The sequence below is a fragment of the Larus michahellis genome, chromosome 17 (genome assembly GCF_964199755.1).
Source record: "Larus michahellis chromosome 17, bLarMic1.1, whole genome shotgun sequence".
NCBI lineage: Eukaryota > Metazoa > Chordata > Aves > Charadriiformes > Laridae > Larus > Larus michahellis.
In genome coordinates, this window is record NC_133912.1 from 7,467,712 (window position 1) to 7,487,218 (window position 19,507).

General features: G+C 42.0%; 1 protein-coding gene and 1 long non-coding RNA gene across 3 annotated transcripts in view; one reads left to right on the forward strand and one right to left on the reverse strand.

Annotated features, from left to right (window-relative positions):
* The window catches only part of DRD2 (dopamine receptor D2), a 33,175-nt gene extending 18,654 nt beyond the window's left edge, over nucleotides 1-14,521 (reverse strand). The window contains exon 1 of the mRNA XM_074561052.1: nucleotides 14,036-14,521. The gene's annotated coding sequence lies outside the window, so the exon portion shown is untranslated. The remainder of the gene's footprint in view (nucleotides 1-14,035) is intronic.
* LOC141732290 (uncharacterized) overlaps nucleotides 1-17,517 on the forward strand; it is a 58,202-nt gene extending 40,685 nt beyond the window's left edge. Inside the window, exons 2-4 of one of the 2 annotated variants that reach the window (XR_012584058.1) lie at nucleotides 10,913-11,019; nucleotides 11,185-11,280; nucleotides 17,121-17,517. This is a non-coding gene — a long non-coding RNA (uncharacterized LOC141732290). Of the gene's footprint in view, nucleotides 1-10,912; nucleotides 11,020-11,184; nucleotides 11,281-13,935; nucleotides 14,169-17,120 lie in introns of those variants that run through there. The other variant, XR_012584059.1, reaches the window with a different exon arrangement.
* Nucleotides 17,518-19,507: the final 1,990 nt, after the last annotated feature.

A 19,507-nucleotide genomic window follows, 5' to 3' on the forward strand; every position in this document is an offset into this window, starting at 1 on the left:
CCAGGTTTTAATGCAGATGCTCTGAAACTTTTGGCTTCAAGAAATCACTTCTCACTTCTCCGTATGTGGTATTAGTGCATTAATCATCCCTCTTTCCCCCTGATGTCGTGAATTTTCGCCTGAGTTTGAAATTGCATTGCAGGGAGGAGAGGGAAGATGTTTTTCTTTTTCCCAGAACACTTGCCCATTATCCCTGGGTACAGTGCTGATGGAGCAAAACGTTTCCCAGGACTGCTGTGGTATAGGCAGCAGGAGCACAAAGGGAACAGTGTGTTACTGCCCTCCCTATTGAAAACCAGCGCACACATTAGTCTGGACCATTTGGAGAAGGATGTTCTAAGGCTGAATTTCACTGGGAATTGACTGCCTCCTGCTTTCACGTCCTTTGGAAATCTCACCCATAATTAGAGGCTTGCAAGGTTTTTTTGCAAGTCCTAATGGAAGGGAAGAATTCAGTGATATCTTCCCTAGAGGTGGAGAAATGCACACTTAACTTGCTTTAGAATGTCTTCCTGCTAACAAAAAGCAGATTCCGTTTTAAAAAGGCCTTCTCTTTATTCAAGACCTACAGCTTGTCATAGGGTTTTATCAGAAATTACTTGGAATTTTCTGGTCGTAACGTTTTCTCATTCTAATATGTTAAACAGTCAAAACTAATAACTTTTGCAAGGAAAAGTTGTAGCGGGTTGGGGTTTTTTTGTGGTTTTGTTTGTCTGTTTGTTTGGGTTTTTTCATAAATGACCTTTTTAGGATCTATCAGGATTTCAAACCTGTTCAAACGTCTCACATCAAAATGAGAAAAAAATAAAAAATATACAATAACTGTTTACTCTGAAATTGTAGTTAAATTATGCCCTTTTCTTTGAAAAGATCTAACTTCAAACATTTTAATTACCCAAGTTTGGAATATATTTTGCAAACAATTTTAGAAAGCCCAGAACCATTTCCCCTTAAAATCAGGTTTCCAAGACTTCTAGCATGGGCTCTTAAATGGCAGCAGCTGTCAGAGCATGTGGTCTCACTGCTAGCCCTCCTCAAAGGAGACTCGACAAATGCACAGACAGTCGTCTTAAATGTAGAAGGGCAGTTTACATCGCGATGGACTAGTTTTCCATCCTGAATGGTAGGTATAAATAGTTTTCTCTGGCAATAATCTCCTTCCAGAAAACCCCATCACTCCCTCTACCCACCTGTAATTCAGAAGAGAGATTTGACGCCTGCCTGGCAGGCTGCTGGAGTAGAGCCATTGATTCCTATTGCTCTTCAAGAATATGTGGGTACGGGGCAAGCTTTAATCTTTTGAGCATTTGGCAGATGAAGCATTTTGCAAGCTGAAGCTACCTCAAATGCAGCCCACTTGAACAGTTCTCAGCTTGGTGGAAAGGATGGGCAGACAAGAATTTTTTTAAATCATTTCTGACTGTATGTGCTTTCGATTTTGGACAGCCAACCAGAAGCATTACACAGATCTCAATTTTCAGTGTTTAAAGGTAAAGAATTTATTTCTTAAAAAACAAAAACCCATTCCAAAGTCTACGTTAGGCTCGTTTGAAAACAAATTGTGGAAACAATCAGATCTTGCGCTGCAGGATCTAATGAAATCTGTAACAGCTGCAGATAAGGTTGTGAATTAATAGCGTAGGTATTGCATATCACTTCCCTCCTGCGTTCTCACATGGAGATGGTGGCTGTCAGAGACAGGTCTTCTGACTAGAAAGACATTGGTTCTCATTAAGTCCTGCATTGCTATAGACCTAACATCCTCTTCTGTACAAAAGCCCTTTTTTTTCTGAATTGTTTTATATGTATCCTAATGCCAAAGCTCTCTGACTAGATCTCTGACTAATCTAATAAATTCCCAGTCTTATGATACTGGTGATCTATCTTCTTTTAGAATTTGTTATGTGCTTGAAATCATCCACCAATGTCTGCAAATAACCCTTAATCAGTACTAGAGCTACTTGTATTATTTTTCAGGAATTCTCTTCGCTCCCCATCCCCAGTAGTTATGTACAGAGGCAGTTGAAATTTAAACAAAATGTTTACTTTGAAGTACTGGTTAAAATGTGGCTAACGTTTAAGGATTTTTTTTAAATTATTTGGTTTATTTTGTTTAACGTTCACTGTACATTTTGGTGCTTGGCATTTGAAGAGTATAACTTAATTTGATTGCAGAAATAGATTATGTTAATTCCTTAGTTGAATAAACCTTTTTTTTTCCCTCCAGTCAGGCTTTCTGTGTTTATGAAGCACCTAGCACAAAGATATTTTAGCTCAGAGTCTTTCAGCCAGACTTTATTAAAAGTAAATAATAATAATTCAGATTGAGGAGATCAAATATTTGCCTTCCACTTATGTCATCTAACATTCATTTAACACCTGCTCTTTTCATTGCCACTAAGCTTGTTTGCAAAAATGTTTGCCAAAAGAAGTGAATTCCAGAGGAGAGTTCCCTTCCCCCTTCCCCCTTCCCTTCCCTCTTTTTCAGGTTTTGTGGGTGTTTGCCCCAAACCCTATATGACTAATATTTGCCACGAAGTCCCTTTTAATAGATTCTTTGTAGAAGATTTGATGAAGATGTGTCAATCAGCACAGCATTCATGTGACTCCTTCTTGCTCTAAGTGCCACTTTCCCTGTATTTGAAACTTCAGGAAAGCATCAGCTGAATTACTGTCCTGTCCCTCTTGGCGAATGAGTGCAAATACAGGCCACAATCAGCAGAGGGGAGGCGAGGAGGCTCTATGCATTCCTCCTATACAGATCAGCCAGCACTCCTCAAATTTCAAATCCTAAGGATCTTTAATCATTTAATCCCTGACCCAAATCAGCTCCACTGTTCAGCTTAAATCCTGACTTTCAACACCCACCTCTCTCATCTTTGCAAGCAAAATGTGAGTAGAAGAACACCTCTAGTTCTGGACCTATCCTTTTACATCTCCTCCCACAGAGTGGGGGAATTGGGCTGGATCATCAGCTTCTGTAAATCAGCGTCTGTTATCGTGGCCATAGTGCTGGAAAGGACTTGGAGAGTCCTGTGGTTCCTGCTCGGCACCATGGCCATTCCATGACAAGTGTTTGTCTGAACTTCCTGATCTAGCCTTCTTGAATGTCTCCTAGATATGCAAAATGGTTCATCACCTTTTAGATATGCAATATATATCTCCTCTCCAGTTTGTCTTTCCATTCTAATGCTGCTGCATCATTGTGTCCCCTCTTTGTTCAGTGTAGTCTCCCCACAGAGGCAGAAATTCACTATGCAACAGATCTTTTTCACTGTTACTTGTTGTGATACAAAAGTTCACGTTCTTGGAAGAATTATTACTCCTAGGAATGATTTTTCTTCCCGATGGGAGTTTTGTCATGGTTTCAAATGGATTTGGCCCTCAGCTTGTGTAGCAGAGGTAGCATATGCATTTGGAACTCAAGTAGGCATGTGAGAGAGCGAGCCACATGCAACGTTTCAAATAAAACTCACCTGAGAATGCCAGGGAACCAATTAAAAAAAAAAAAAAAGAAAAAAGCAGAATATATATTTTACAGAGAGTGAGCTTGCAGAGAGTTATCCACTTGCCATTGAGACCCCTGGTGGGACCCATTTCCCGTTGTCATTCACGTTTCAGAGGCTGGGGAAATTTGCAGGCATGTCCTCCTGTGATGATGGTGCAGTGACTCCTCACTCACAGCCCTCTTTTCCCTGGGGCACCTGAGGACAGCCACTCCCCTGTGAACGTACAGCAGGGAAGCAGACTAGAATGGAGCCGGGCATCCTTTCCCCTTAGCCTTTTGGCTGAGCTAATGAAAGATGCAATGTGACAAGAAGTGTCACATGAGATCAGATAAACCTATACGATGTTGATGTTGCCCCTGCCTGACTCACCATCAAATCCCTCATTGGGATCGCGAGAGTCAAGCACTCCCTTGTGCTCCTGCTGTAGCAATCCAGCATCTGCGCTCTCAGCACCCCGTGCTCAGCTTGCTTCAGAGCTGTGCCCTGATGTGCCTCTCATGGAGATGGAGGGGAGGAAGAGAAACTGGCCTTCGTCTTGCCAGTGTTTGTGGGCAGGATTTTCAAGCACGTCTAAAGAACTTGAGTGTTTGTTCTTACTTGCTTTTACTTGTTGAAGCTCCTCAACATTCTGTATAGCCCATCTGGTTTTGGTTGCTACTTTTTGTGCCCTTCACCAGCTAAGAGATTTCAATGGTTTTATCCTGGTTTCTTGAAGAAAGATGCTCATCTAGGTACACTGCAGGGTCGGGGAAGTTTGTTGTCTATGCCTTTGGGGGGTATATTTTTCTCTGCCTGGCCTTTGGAGCTGTTTGACTGGTGCCTAAGAGCAGAGGGGTCTCCCGCTATGTATTAAGTTCTCCCATGTCTTGTGAAATTTGGCAGTGGAAGCAGAAGATACCCCACTTGTGTCTCTTCAAAGACCTCAGGCAATCTGTATGGGTGATTCAACCCACAGGTAAGTAGGTGTTTTGCTTTCATCGTGTGTGATACAACTTGTTTTCCAGGTGAATGCGTGGCTATTTTGCCTTATCCTGAGCTAAGATGTTAGAAAAGTGGTTTAAGATTTTAGCTGTCCTGTTTGTTTTCACTAGGCAGAAGGCACTGAACTGAACTTGTCCCATAGGCCTTCATTAAAATTCAGGCAAGCTCATTAGCATTCTGAAGTCTAACTACAGCACATGTGTGGGTTACAGCCTAAGAACAGGCCGGTCTCCCAGGTCTCCAGCCTGTTGCCAGAGTACCCCTTGCTCAGTTGAGGGCTTTGGGCTGATTCTTCAGTGGGGGAGCAGGACCTGTTAACCTGACAGCTGGTAGAAACCATGAAGAGACATATATTTTCCACCTGTACTCCACATGATTTGTGGCTACCATCACTGACAAATCCCTAGCCAGGGGAAAAGGTTATTCAAATCTTCCATACTCAAAAGATGTTCAATTTTTTGAATTATTTGAGTCATTTCGGCTTCAAAATTGCAGAAAAGTCTGCTTGGTCAGAGGAGAGAGCTATTGCAGGTGGGAGCAGGTTACAGGACTTTTTACTACATTCTTACAAGAGGCCAGCACAGAGTAGCTGGTTATGTTTGGACTAGTAGCCTGTGTAAATCCTGCCATGGCCTTTGCTGCATGAAGACTACATTGAGTTTTAAACACAGAATGGGCTCCAGGAGGGTGCTGCAAATCTCAAGACAAGGAATGAGTGAAACACCTCTCCTGTTTTATGGATTTCAGTGGAGTGGAGCTGCCGTGGTGAGGCCAGGTGACAACCAGGGCTTTTGCCTGTGTTTCTCTAGCTCTGGCTTAGCCCTGGGATGACTGTGCACACTCAACAGCTGCTCTCCTAAGTTTTTGCTGTTTACTTTTTACGCTGTCAGCAAAACTTTCACCCTACTGTGAGGTGTTACTATACAGAAGGCTTCAGTATACAAAATACAGCCATTTTGCCCTGAAAGTTTGTTAGCTAAATCCACAAAAGGAATCACAGGAAAGGACAAGAAAGGAAAAATGTTACTGTTGTTCTTTCTGTTGCAGCAGTACTCAGGCCCCTTGGGAAGGGCTCCTGCTCCGCTCTGTGCAAACACTGAGCGGTTTCCCACACCAGCGATGCCTGGCTTGCTGGCAGAATTGATTTGCCCCAGCACCCTGGTCCTGCAGCCCCATAACCCTCCAGATCTACTGTCTGAGGCTACAAGTGGAAGGGGTGAACACAGCATCTGTGGATATTGTTTGCACCGACAGCTCCTCCAGTAGAATTTATCTGGGCTCAGCTGTCAGGTACAGTCAAAAAAAAGCTTGCAACTGTCAAAGCTGTAAAGAAGTACAATCTCTGTCTGGCAGGGCCCATTTCCTGCGGTGGGCACATCTGGCACCTAATAACAGTGAATACTTTGTTTTAGCTGAAGCTTTTAAGCGCAGACATTGCACACAGCATCCATAATGAACCCAATTCATAAAACCAGTAATCTGGACCTGCTCTAGTTATGAATTCCATATTGTTTCCATATTTCTCTTGTCCACAAAGTCATTAACCGAGCTCCAGAAAGTCATGAATATTTTCACCCTATTTGGCGGGGAGCAGATACTCTTTCAGATGAAACATTACAAGGAGCCACTAATGTTTTTAATTATGGAGTGCTAGGTACAAGTTATTGTGAAAGCTGAGGCAGGACTAAATCCAGTGCTATCTTCAGTGTCTGTTTAATTCATCAGCAATACAAATAAGGGGGTGCAGAAGACCGAAAGCAAAATGCGCGTGATCTTGCTGAAGGTGAAACAAGCACAGAAGTCCAGGAAAAACCTCCAGCAGGCACTGGCTTTCGTCTTCCTAAAAGAAGTGGATTGTAGCAGTGCAGAGGAGAGATGCTCATCCCGCAGACACAGGTCTCCTTCTTGAGCCTGTGGTTCTCTCCAAGAAAAAAAAAAATCACCATCTGTAAGTGATGTGATTTGCTCTGTAATCATGGGTCGCTGGTTTTGCCTACAATTTTAATTTCTCACCCACACCAGAATCAGACATATTCTTAGTGGTTGAGGTGCTGTCACACCTCACACGTTAAGGATGTCTTCAGAATGATATCTTTGTGGCAAACACTGAATGCTGATGGAAATGTCCGAGTTATTAAACTATCTCCTGCACATATTTAGTAATTGCTTTACTTTAACATTTCCTTTGCATGTTGGTTTTCTTTTTTTCATTCCTTTCCTAAAGAATGTTTATTGTCCCTACAACAATGTCTCTTATGCTAAGGTTTTGTGGGTATGATTCTGAGGCCTTCTGAATGAGAAATTCAATGGTAAACTGAATTGCAATATATAGCCCCAAAGGATCTTAACCTTATTATTATCCCTTTTTGTCATTTTCTGTTACTGTTGTAATTTCCTATTTGATTCTTCCTTCCCACTGAGAAAAAAAAAAATCTACAGATAAACAAAAATAACACTTGGAAAGGATGACAAAGGAAACTGCAAAGAAATAGACATCATATGTACACAAACATCCTCCTACATAATGAATAACTGGACATCGTCATTGTATGCATTTCTCCCTTTATTAGTAAAATGTCTTTCAAAGGAAATGCATACGCTTGTACTCTAGAAAGACTATTTGGACTTTACTGGTGGTGTGGAACAATGGAATGGTAAAATGCCAGCGACAGAAATGATCTCTCCTCTAGGAACGTTAAACTCTGTCAGAAGCTCTGAAGCCAGAACTTTTGCAGCTAAACCAAACATTAGTTAAGAAATCATTGAACTTGTATGGGGGTGGAAAAGAAAGAAAGAAAACTTATGAGTAAAGCAGTGACTTTCTGCAAAATACTGATTCAATTAACTTCCAATGGAAATAGTTTTGGCCATGAAGTTTTCAGCTAGCCCTAGTTCCTATAGCTTTTCGGAACCCATGCTGTGATTGGGGGTATCAGAATAAGATGTTTTAAAAGAGTGCTGCCTGTGTGTGCCTGAAATATGCAAACTTTAGCAATACACAGTTGTGTAAAGTTGACGCTACTTTATTTAAGCCAGCGAGCTACGTGCTGCTAGTTCAACACCCAGTCTTGTGTCTTGGGGGGCCTGGCCCAGCTCCCAGGGGAGCCCCTGAGAGTACCCCTGCCTTGCAATATACATGCCTGTATATCCCTGCTCAGAAATATCTATCGGCAGAACTCCAATGCCCAGCACTCAGTAACAGATAGGAAGGAAGCCCTGTAGTTATTAATAGATCACCTAAGCTCAGCTTCTTCAAAGTGCAGTGTGGACACTGAGCTAGAGCCAGGCTAACAGCCAGCGATGTGGATGGAAACTGCATGTGACCAAATGTGCTGATATTTACTCTCAGCCCTTGTCTTCAGTCTGGAACCGGATCCACACCCAGGGATCCCTTCCACCTGGCAACTCTATCTCTAGTAGTTGCGCCAGTGCTATCCTTGAAAATACTAAAGCCTACTTTACAACCAATTGCAAAATTTGAGGAAAAGACTGCTCTTTTTGTCTTGATTTCTGGAGAGGAAAGGCCAGGGGCAACCTAAAGTTCACTGGTATCTTTGTGTGCAGTTGTAAAATAATAATAATAACTGTAATGCTTTAATAACCTCCTGTTACACTGGCAAAGGTTTAGAATCTCCAGTCATGGATCACGACCAACTTGAGATATATGCTTTACAAATTAAAACACACCAATAATAAGGACATGTAGGAATGTTTACTAGCATGGAGATTCTGATGTTGACTTTTTGATTCCCTAGTTGGTAAGATAACTAAAACCCTCTAACTCTTACTGTTGGTTTGCCATTAAAAAAGTGCAAATAAGGATCTTACATGTGCCTAGCCCGTTCACTCAGAGTGATGGTGGGCTAAAGCATTCCTGTACAATGACAAACACATTTTTAAAGCATCCATAAGCTCACAGGGACAATAAATGATTCATGTGCTGGGGCCAGGGTGATTCTTGCTGTTTAATGATATATACAGGGGGTGGGGTGGTGTTTCTATTTTTAATGCTTTTTAAATTAATAAGATCTTTATAACTGTATATTTTCAAGCATGGGTGACTAAAATTTGACTCCTGAATCTGTGTGTAAATGTCTAAAGGAAAGAAAGCTGGCTGGAGGCACCTTGGTCTCTCTGATGTGGGAGAGCGCTAGATTCCCAAGCACGTAACTCAAAGGTATTCTTGCCTGGAGTGGTCACCAGAGAAAACAGATAAAAAGGTTAGAAATCCAGCTTCAGACTTCAGTAATCCCATAGATAATCACATTTTCCTGGACTGTCATACAAATATGTAAAAGCTTGAAATACACAGATACAGCGGTAAGTGGAGGTCAGAAGAGTGCTTGTTACAGACAGCATCTTAATTTGCTAAAAGTCCAAATTGCCTGAGATATCTAAATAGCGTTTGGGGTGAGGATTCGGTTTAGACAAGTAATTTGCAAGGTGTAATATATTAGGTAGTAAATTTAACTTTTCTGATACGCTATCTCAGCTGCCGCATTCAGGGGAGCATGATTCAAAAACCTGAGATGTTGGTGAAGAGTTCATTTGTCTATAAAGCTGCAAATTGCGCAGTGCATTCTCAATAGTGTTGATTTTGCTGATAGATGCCCAACGTTAGCAGTTGGCAACCTGAAGCGGTGAGCAAAATCAAATACATGTGTTTATCAACTAATAAGTGTTTTTCCAGCTCCTGGGACATACAGCTGAGGGTACAGAGCCTGAAATTTGGGATAAATAATGGAACACATACAGAAAGGAAGAAACAAATCAAAATTAATGTTAACAGCAAAGGCTGCACAATTGCAGTGGATTTCACTTAGTTCAGCAGGACTGGATTGCGCTCTGATTAGCTTTCCCCAGACAGCAGTACACAGGTTCAGTATGTTTATTTAGCTCCATTAGAAATGTGAAGCGTGGACGTCACTGTGATCATCCAGGCCTACCTACAGGGCTTAATACTGTGTTCTATTATTGACTGCTTTTATTGCTCCTTACAGCCTATCTTCTTTTCTCCAGTGCTACATAACACATAAGGCTGCATTTACATTTTCTGAATGGACTAATCATGGCTCTCCGCTTTGATAAAGAATGTGCAGCCTCCCACATAACCACATGGAAACCAAGAGGGAAGAGTAAACCAGAAATAAACCCGTTCCAGGGGGCTGACAGAAAAATACCCACCAAGATAATTGGGAGGGATGTACAGAGAAGAAGCAACTGAACACATAGTCACATCTTAAAAAACCTGTAATGCTAAAAATAACCAGGTGAAGGACAGCAAGAGAAAACATGATTGAAGCGGAACAATTGGTAGAGGAGTTAATAGTTATTAGCAATCATTTTAGATTGAATATAGGTTGGTTTTGTAACAGCACAAGGAATGATGCATTTGACAGGACTTAAACAATTGCCTCCCTCTTTCCCAAAGAATCTAGTTAGCAGCACCCTGGCACAAATTGATCGGTCTCGCGTGCTCCTAAAGAGTTAGCCAAAGCAAATATAGTTACTGAAAGTTTTTATTTGTAAAATACAATGAAGTTAGATCCCAAACAAATCTTTTGAAATCTTTCCTCCCTATATTCCAAACCTTAATATGTTTTAATGTTTAGCTGACTGCATTTTCTCCTGTAGCCTTAAAAAAATAACCCTGAGAGGTCAGACAAAGTTCAACCAGTCCAGTATCTTTTCTCCAATGGTATCCAAAAGCTATTGCCTGGGCGAGAGTGCAAGAACAGAGCGAGTGTATATGACATTTTTGCAAGTACTCTCTCATCATCCAACTGTTTGCATCTCAGCTATATACTGAGCCAGTGTGGTTTCTGTGCACTTATTAACGATCAGGGGACTTCTTTCCTTTAGAATTGAAATTGCCTAGTGTCCCCTTGAAACCTAGGTCAACAACATTTAGGAACGTATAGCATCCAGATATCCCGTGGCAAGAAGCTTTACAGCTAAATTACGTGTTATGTGAACATACTCCCTGCCCTATATCTCCTGGCATTGAAATGTCAGCTACGTGCATGTGAGAAAGCAAACACTCGTTTCCAGATTTCCTAAGTGTTCAGAAGAAATTTGTGCAGAGAGGGTGAAATTGAAAAGCAGTTATTATGAAAGTATTATAAGGTTCATGAGTCAAATCCCTCTTATTCACATCTGAAGGGCTACAAATACTCGTGCATTTGAAGTTAAGCATTTTTCAAAGTTCTTTGTTGTTTTAGAGAATTTGTATGTACTACTCGTTAAAGAATATTGCTAGTGAGTAAAAGGGTATGTCTAGCACAAGGGTGTTAAGAAAGCAAATGCTTTGTAGAAATATAGAGCATAGGGCTTAGAAGCTTGTTCCATGGCTTCTTTCACATGACAGAAATAACAATGTCCAAAGTTTTCCAAGTAACGTAAAATTCTGCTTTCTTCTGCAGGAAACTTGATTTTTGTTTCCATCCGAATATTCCCTGCAGTTTCAGAGGTAGCTTCAGAAGATAATTCCATATAATACCTTGGGTGCCAAGGATGAGAAAGCCTAGGGGTAAGTCAGTTCATACCTGGTCCTCAAGGTTTTTACAGTCACAAGGGCAATTTGGCTGTTACATAGCGTAGACCCGTATCTGTCCAGTAGGATTAAAATGACCCATTGGGTAGTAAGGGTTTTTAAAATATGGCGATGCCATGTGAATTTCTTTTTTTTATCCAGCGATGAACACAGAGGCATACCAGGTAATGATACTTTCTGAGAGTCAGTTGTGCCGTGGAAAGAGCAACTCTGTGGCATTTTGAGATGCATCAAAATGTAAGTAGTATAAGCTCAAATTTGAATTCCAATGTTTAAGTAAACAGAGGATGGGAGGGTGGAGATTTGCTGATTTAATACAAAGGATGGATTTTAGAAGAACACACAGGAAATCATACTTTATGAGCTAGGCCTTTCTATTTCATTGAGGGGGCACATCTTAGTCACAGGTCCTCACCGGTCTGTGCCATTGTTCAGACCTTTCAACCTAGCTGCAGAACACTGCTGTTCTGTTCCAGTTGCACTTACCAGCGTGTTTGTAACTTGTGCTGTCAACTGACCAGTGCCTTGAGCCTTTGCTAACGGTAGTAATAGCCCAAGTCTGCTAGCCTGAGGGAGTATGAAGAAGAATACGTTGAACCAATGATGAAGTGCCATTAAAGGAAAAGCTGAGTATTTTTCCCAGGCGGGTGTCTTATACTTCAGCAAAGCTGGAAAAGATTAAAGTGCAATCTTTGTGCTTGCTGCCTTGCATACAAGCACTGCATGCAGAGTGAGCGTATGTCAAGCTGTGATTCCCTCATGAGAGGAGTGCACATATATAAATCATCTCTGCTTTGCAGATTTATGTGGATGTAACCTACTCACTTCAGTGGGCTTTGTGATGATTTGGGATTGGGGTGTGGGAGCAGTATCAAGATGGGTGTGATGGATGTTCTGTGACCACTTATCTGATCTAAATCATGACCTAGCCTTTCATGCAGAACGTGAAAATAACACAGAAGTAAAATGTAAAGCAAAAAGGAACCTGTTTGGTCCTGGCTAAGATCTGTTAGCTACAAGATAACCTATAATAACTATATTAATAACTAACCCAGCTTCACCTGGCTTTCGAGGGTTCACTTGCTTCTCTCTAAAGTCCAAAACATGCACCTTTGCTTTATAAATGCTACAGTGGACCAAGTTGAGGCTCTTTTTTACACACATGCAATCTCCATGCACGTGCGCCCATGGAATTTATATGCAAACGTAATAGCATGGCAGATTTTGCACAACAGATTTATGCATTTGGGTGGTGTTTTGTGATATGTGACGCATCATGCAAGGCAATTCACTTAATGCATGTCAGATAACTGCTTTATAGCTATCTTTAGGAATATTAACTGAAAAGGCAAGGCCCAAAGTTACATCTTTGTAAATCTCCTGACATAGAGTTATTCCTCCTGATGTTACCATTTCAAATGGTCAGGAGATTTGAAGTCTGCCCTTCTCTTTCTTTCTGTATCGTATTTGCCTGTAACGCCATACACTGTCGATGTAAGCAAAAGATAATCACACGGTACATAAATCAGTGGAAAGTACTTTTACAAAAACTCTGTTCAGAAGTATGGGAAGTAAGGAATAAAGGTTCTAATGTAACAGAATTTGTGTAGGATGAAAAAGAAGTTAAATGGAGAAAAACCCAAAGCAAAACTACAGAGACGGTGCTCTTTACACTTCTTTGATAGAGTTAGCAATATTGTCAGTAGAATGTTTCTTCTGTATTGCTACAAGCAATTCACGGGCTTTTACTTTGAAAGAAATAAAAACCCATAAGCACAGGATTATGAGTTTTTAAGCCCATTTTGTGGTTAAAGAAGAATAATTACATGAAACACTGAACATGTAGGAAATATAACCCACCCTATTTTGCAGTGAATTGCGTGTGTAACCTATTTGACCAGTTATATTATAATCTTGAGGCTTGTTATTTGTAAAACAATAAAGCTGTTTTTCTTTTTGACTTTGAACTCTACTTGAAGAGCAGTGATTCGTGCTCCACATGCTGTTAGCTCTATAGCTCCATGCTTTGCATGTGAGACAGTCAGGCTGAGAGACGTGAGAATTAACATGTGAGGATGTGTTATCTGTGTAGAAACCACCTACAGTCAACAACTTTGCACAAAAATACTTCAGCACTGAATAAGACCCAATGCAATCCTAGAGTCTGCTTCCCTGCCCTAAATCCCAGGGTACCACTGGTTTCAAAAATCCAGATGAAACTTATAACTGAAGGGCAATGGAAAAAAATTAAGGTACAAAGAGGAACAATTCAGACTTCCTTCATGCCACAAAGGTTACTGTAAATCTTGCACAAAATCTACTCGCAACCTTCAGAGGAGTATTTCTGAAAGATTTCCTTCCAGGGCTTCTTCAGGGAAGGGTGACAGATCTCCCGTCCTTCACTGGGAAAGATTGTTCAACATCAAGACTGGTGCTGAGAAGGAAATTTTAAGGGACACAAGTTTTGCCATATGTAAAAAAAAATGAGTGTTATAAGAGAAAAAATAGTGTTTTCCCTCAAACAGTTTGACAGAACAATCTCAATCTTTGGGGAAATGGAATGTACCTACATTATATTCTATCTACGCATCCTCCTCCTACAGTTTTCCTTGTCAATCTATTTCCATTGTGTCTATGTGAGAGCAATGTTAAGCATCAAACTTCTAAAAATGATCCCAGCTTCTTAGCAACTCTAAATGCCTCTTTAGCATTTAATAACAATTGTTTATGGGTTTGCAGTTAGTGTTTTAGAAGAAAAAATTAAGACAGTCTGCATTTTTGAATTTGAAAACTCGCTTTCACCTACTCCATTTCAGAAGGGAACAGCTCAATGGATCATTTGGTATACTGACAAATATTTTCTTTTTCTACTGTCTTTATTTCCATTGCCAGGCAGCGGTGACTACAGCAGATACTATTGTCTCTATACCCTTTCCGGGATATTCACAACATTTGTATTTCTTGAAGAAAAGCACCAACAAGTATCTCTTACCTTCAAGCCATACGACTGTCTCGAGCAGAGGTGGCAGTACTTTGTGTCAAATATATCCAAAACACCACAACTCTCCACCGTGGCTTTTCTCAAGCTCTCCCAGGCTCTCAAGCAGACTTTTTGGTATTCAATATTCACGCACAAGTAGAGGAGCCAAAAGAAAAAAATCACCTGCCTGACCACTGAAACCGGGAACTCACGCAGATGAAACTTGCTGAGGTTAACCCCAAGCTAAGCTAGCAACCGCTACAACTTCAAGAGCTCAGGGAGTGTATTCCCTTCCTGGGAAGAGGCGATTTCGGAGCAAAGCTCTCCTGCGGTAATTCGCTCTCCATTTCTTTCAGCACATCGCTGGGTGGGAAAGCTGCGGCTCCGTCTCCATTTCCCAGAGCCCAGATTTGGCTAGCTGGCAATCAGAGCCGCCCCTTCCTCCCACGACGACGAGATCCCAACAACCTGTTTCCACTACAGCTCCTGTCGCTGCCCGCGATTTCCCGCAGCGCTTCCCTTTCTGCCTCGCCTGCTGGGGGGCGGGGGGCAAAGTTTCCTCCCCCGAATCCCACCGACTCCCGCCGGGGAGAAACGGCTCCCCGGGGGTGCGGGACGAGGGGTCCTCCGGCGGGTGCGCGGGGGCGGCTTCAGCACCGGGAGCGGACAGCGCCGGAGCCGGGCGGCGGCGGGGCGGAGCGGAGCGCGGGGCGGCCCGGGGGTGCGGGCACTGAGGCGGCGGCTCCCGCCGCAGCCCCGGAGACAGGAGGCAGCAGCGGGCCCCCAACCTCCGAGGAAAAACCCCGGTGGAAACGAGCCTTTCCCCGCCCGGCTGCCCTGCCCTGCCCTGCGCAGGAATGCCGGCTGCTCTGGGGATGCCGGGCAGCCCCCGGTGGTAGGGGGGCAGGCAGCCCGCAGGCTCGGAGCCCGCTCCCAGGTGAGTGCCGGTGGCTGCCCCGCAGGGTCTGGGAACGCTGGGCAGCCTCCAGGCGACAGGCTGACTCGCTGCCCCTGCGTGTGCCCAGGTCTGCGCATAGCTGTGGGGCTTCACACGGAAGGCAGGGAAAATATGGAATGACCCTCCAGTATGGACAGGGTAGGAAGGCAGAAATTTCTGAGTAAGGAAACTGACTGTAGTTGTTATTTCCACTGTAAACATCTTGCATACTTTCTTTGTAAAGAAACGTGCCAATGCTAAAGAGGGACATCACTCACCCGCATTCTTCCTCTGCGGAAAAGTCCCAGCAAGGTCCTATTTATTTGCTAACGACCCAGGCTAAAATTCTCAACAGAGCTCCTGGTTTAAACGCTCTCTGTAATGGTAAATAGCTCTCTTTGCAATTCAAATACCAAGAGAAACCGCTTCCTGAAAGGATGATGAAAATGTAGCTTCTATTGCAGTATTTTACTATCTTCTTCTAGCTTAATATCTTTAATACTACCTAATTTTCAAAACATTAGGAGTCCATAATTTGAAGCGTGTTTCCTAAGGAACTTTTATTTCTTTTTCCAGAAATGGCTTGATTCTCTTTTCTGAATGTATTTTTCATATTACCAGATAACACTGGTTAGCTTTTAAAAAGATTCAATTTCTGGAGGATTTTCTACAAAGGAGGGGATCTAGAATACTGCTTGCAACCTTTTTTGACTCTGGAACCTAAACATTTTACAGCACAGCTACTGACCCCTTTAGGATATTGCATTCATGAATTGCTGGGAAATGTACATACACTTGTCTTTCTGAGTCTTCTTTAGTGTTAAAGTCAAACCACGTTCTCTTGAACTTTCCAAGTGTTATTGGAATAGTTTCCTTTTCATCCAAGTAATGTTCCACTCTGACTTTTGCAGTGCCAAGCTAGCCAAATGAATACCAGAGCTGCCACCTTTAGCATAAAACCCAGAAACAATCACAGCAATTGCTGTAATGCTGCAGTAACCTGGAGTCATTCCTCTGAAGCGCTAAACTGTTACTCAGTGTCAGTGTAGGAGGTATCAGATATTATTATTTTGGTATATCTAGAACACTGATTTCTCCTTGAAAGCAGGACAGGAAAGTTTTAGTACATATGATATTTTACTTTCCTCAAAATAAATGTATTTATTTAATGAATGGACTTTAATGTGTTTATGCTTTCTTTGAGGCCAGGAAGAATCTTGTCCTCTCCTACCCTTCTTGGGCTACTACTTGTGTCACGAGTATGCTTCCCATCCATTCATCTATAAGAAAATCAACTATAGTCCAAGTCAGGGAAACAGCAATTTAGTAATTAATAAGCAGGTAAGGTATTTAATGGGTGACCTCTGAGTCTCACCGAGTTTACTATCTGCTGAGGCATTTTGATTTACACTGAAGATGTGCTTAACTGCTTGTAAGAGTCAAATCTGCGTGCTACTGCCACCACATTTTTTCAGTCCTACTAAAGAAAACAGCTTTCATTCTGTCCATTAGAAAGCTACCAATTAAAGCAATGGCTAGTCTGATGGAAGACAGTGGTACATATGACATCTCTTGCCTGTGCTAGAAAAGCACCTGGTCTTTTAGTCTGTAGCGTGAAGAACGACATCCTCAGCTGGTGAAAACTGCAAGAGACTTTGATCAGGCTACATAGCTGTCCTTATAAAGTTTAAAGTGAGATTCATTTCCCTTGAATTTTGTATCAAGAATTTCAATAAATGCCCTGGAGTTAGATGAATCATGGGAGAGAATAAAGCACAATAACAAGAAAAACTGATGTACAAAAAAACCCCAACCCTGAACCTGAAGCCAAAATAAAATGAAACTTCAAAACCACAAATACAACCTTCTTAAAAGAAGCAAAATCTTTTTTTTTTTTCCCTGTGCATTTCTGGTTTGTGATTGCTCACTGAGGAAGCTCTGTGACTAGCGCTTTGGTTAGAGGTTGTTCAACAGCAGGTCTTTGCAATAGACAATGGTGAAGAGTCGATACTGGTTAATATGGAGTAAACACATCACTCCTAGGCCTTATCTCCTCTTTGATTTTAGGGATGTAACAAGTGGAGTTCAGTTCCTGCGGCAAATATGAGTGTTCTGCAGTATTTCCTCAACATGTGTTCTCTCTTTTTGCTTCTTTAACAGAAAACTCAGTCATCTGAACAGCACTGGAAGTGGAATAAGACAAGATGCCACCTGCACTGCACCATGGCCCTGAAAAAGTAAAATGGCAGCGAAATATCAGTCATCGAGATCCTCAGAAAAAGACAGCTTATTATTTTACTGTCCTGTCACGTGCTGCTGGTGTGGAAAGCTTTGAAGAAAAAATATAGGGTCTTGACCGACAACTTTTTTTCTCTGATACAAGGAATAGTCAGCCACAAATGCAGAAGAGGAAATGTTTCTGACTCCACTGGGGACAAGACAGAGGTTTCTTAGGACCCAGTCCAGAACTGTAGGATGAGCTTCCCTGCAACTTTATCACAACTTTGTTGCCTTCTGTGTCACAATGGTGTCTTTGGCTTTGACTCTTGGAATCAACATTCAATAAATATAAAAATAAAGAAGATTTTCAGAGCAAGCTACTTCAGTGTGCACAGTTCTTCCTCAAGCATAAAAAAAAACCCAAACGCCTTAACATGAGTTAGGTGATACAAGTACCTCACATACACTTCTACATAGTGCTCAGATCTCATATAAAGCGTGTCACACAAAAAAAACCTAACTCAGAATAGTGCAGAACTCTCCTGGTTACAGTGCAGAAGTGGAGTTGCTAAGCACCTCGTTCAAAACACTGGTTCTGTAGACTTCTAAAACCTGCCATTTTTCCAAGGGTCCTAACCCAAAGGTTAGGAGGGAAGTCAGAGAAATACAATAACAGGCCTAGGCTTTTCAACCCCAGCAGCTCCTTTCTCTATGGCGCTTACCGCCCCCTGCAGCCAAAGTTACACTCTAGATTTAGCAACGGAGACCCCAGTCGAGGGCCAAAATGCCAGTCCCACTTCCTCTTGCACTGCCTAATTACAGTTCAGGCTGCCATTCTTTCTTTATCTCTTTACCAGCAACACCTAGCAGCCAGACTATTTGCGGAAAGGTCAAGATGGATCTATGTGCAAATCTGCATGGAAGTTGGCAGGACTTCTCTCTCATCATGTGCGCAGTCCTCCTTCACAGAGGACTGCTGCAAAGTCATTTGGCTGGATGTTGTGCCACCTTTATTATAAATACATAGAAGAGCACATTAGCATTTTTTTTTGCAGAAGATGCTTTCTCTCAGGGTAGACCTATATCCGACTTCTGAATAAAAGACTTGAAGCTCAGGAAGGCAGCTTAGTCATAATGAGCCTTGTGAACTTGAATGCTCTGCATTTTTTTCATCTCTTCTGCCAAAACAAGTAACATTACCAGACTCTTACTTGTACTCGCTTCTAGGGTAGAGGGAGACTTCGCTTTCATCAGCAGAAGAGGCACATAGAGTTATTAGGGTCAGAATTAGCTTCTGGGAGGTGATTAGCTCCGTGCCTTACATTGGTGCATGAAAGCTAGTTAGTCCTAGATGGACTAGCTAGAGAAAGTTACACATGATTTGTTACAGGCTTGCCTTTAGTTGCATAATACTAAATCAGTCCTTGGGAAATCCAAGCTCTTGCCATAGCTGTAAATATTGTTTTAACCAGCTGCACAGAGTCATAATGTGCGAGGAAGTGTCCTATCAAAAATGCTGTACCTTTAAGAGAACGAACTAGTAATAAGGTGTAAAAATCATGGGCTGCATCAGAAGTATGTCACTTGACATGATCTGAGGGTTTGGCCTGATGGCTTCTTAAGTACTTCCTGTGTTTCCTTTTTATTGTAATCTAACAGAACACACAGGAATATGAAGGAGCCGTAACTCGGAAGACACAGTTTTTCCTGTGATACAAACTAATGGTAATACTTTGGCACTTATTCAACTGAGCACACTAACAGCCCATTAAATGCAGCTTACTGATGGGCACGCCTTGTTCTTTCATTGCGACAAATTCCAAGGAATTGTGTCACTCCAGATGAGAGAACTGCCATCTTTGGGTCTCTGAGAGTCAGTAGGAAGAGGTAGCCCAAATGAGCTGCCTTTGATGTCTGCTGGCGTGGAGCCTGTGTGATAGGCAGTGAGGTAGTATGCCGGTTTTCACTCAACTGCTGGGATCCTCGAAGTGGCGTGGCTGCCACATACCTGTTGTGTTCTCAGTGCGTTTGAGCCAAGATCCAATCTAGTCGCGCAACACTGCAGATGACTGAATTGGTTCGTTTCAAGTTTAAGAAATCAATAGTCTTTTGCATGAAATTTCTTCAGAAGCCAAGATGGATATTGATATCTCTCTGGAAAGGAAATGAATTCTCATCACCTTATATCTTATCCAAAAATGGGCGAGGAGAATGCTAGTTTCTCCTGTGAATAAGAAGTCAATAATGAGTTCAAAATATTTTTTTCCAAAAGCGATGCACCAGAAAGTTCTAGTATTAGGGAGAGGATTGGGAAAAGGGAACTCTGA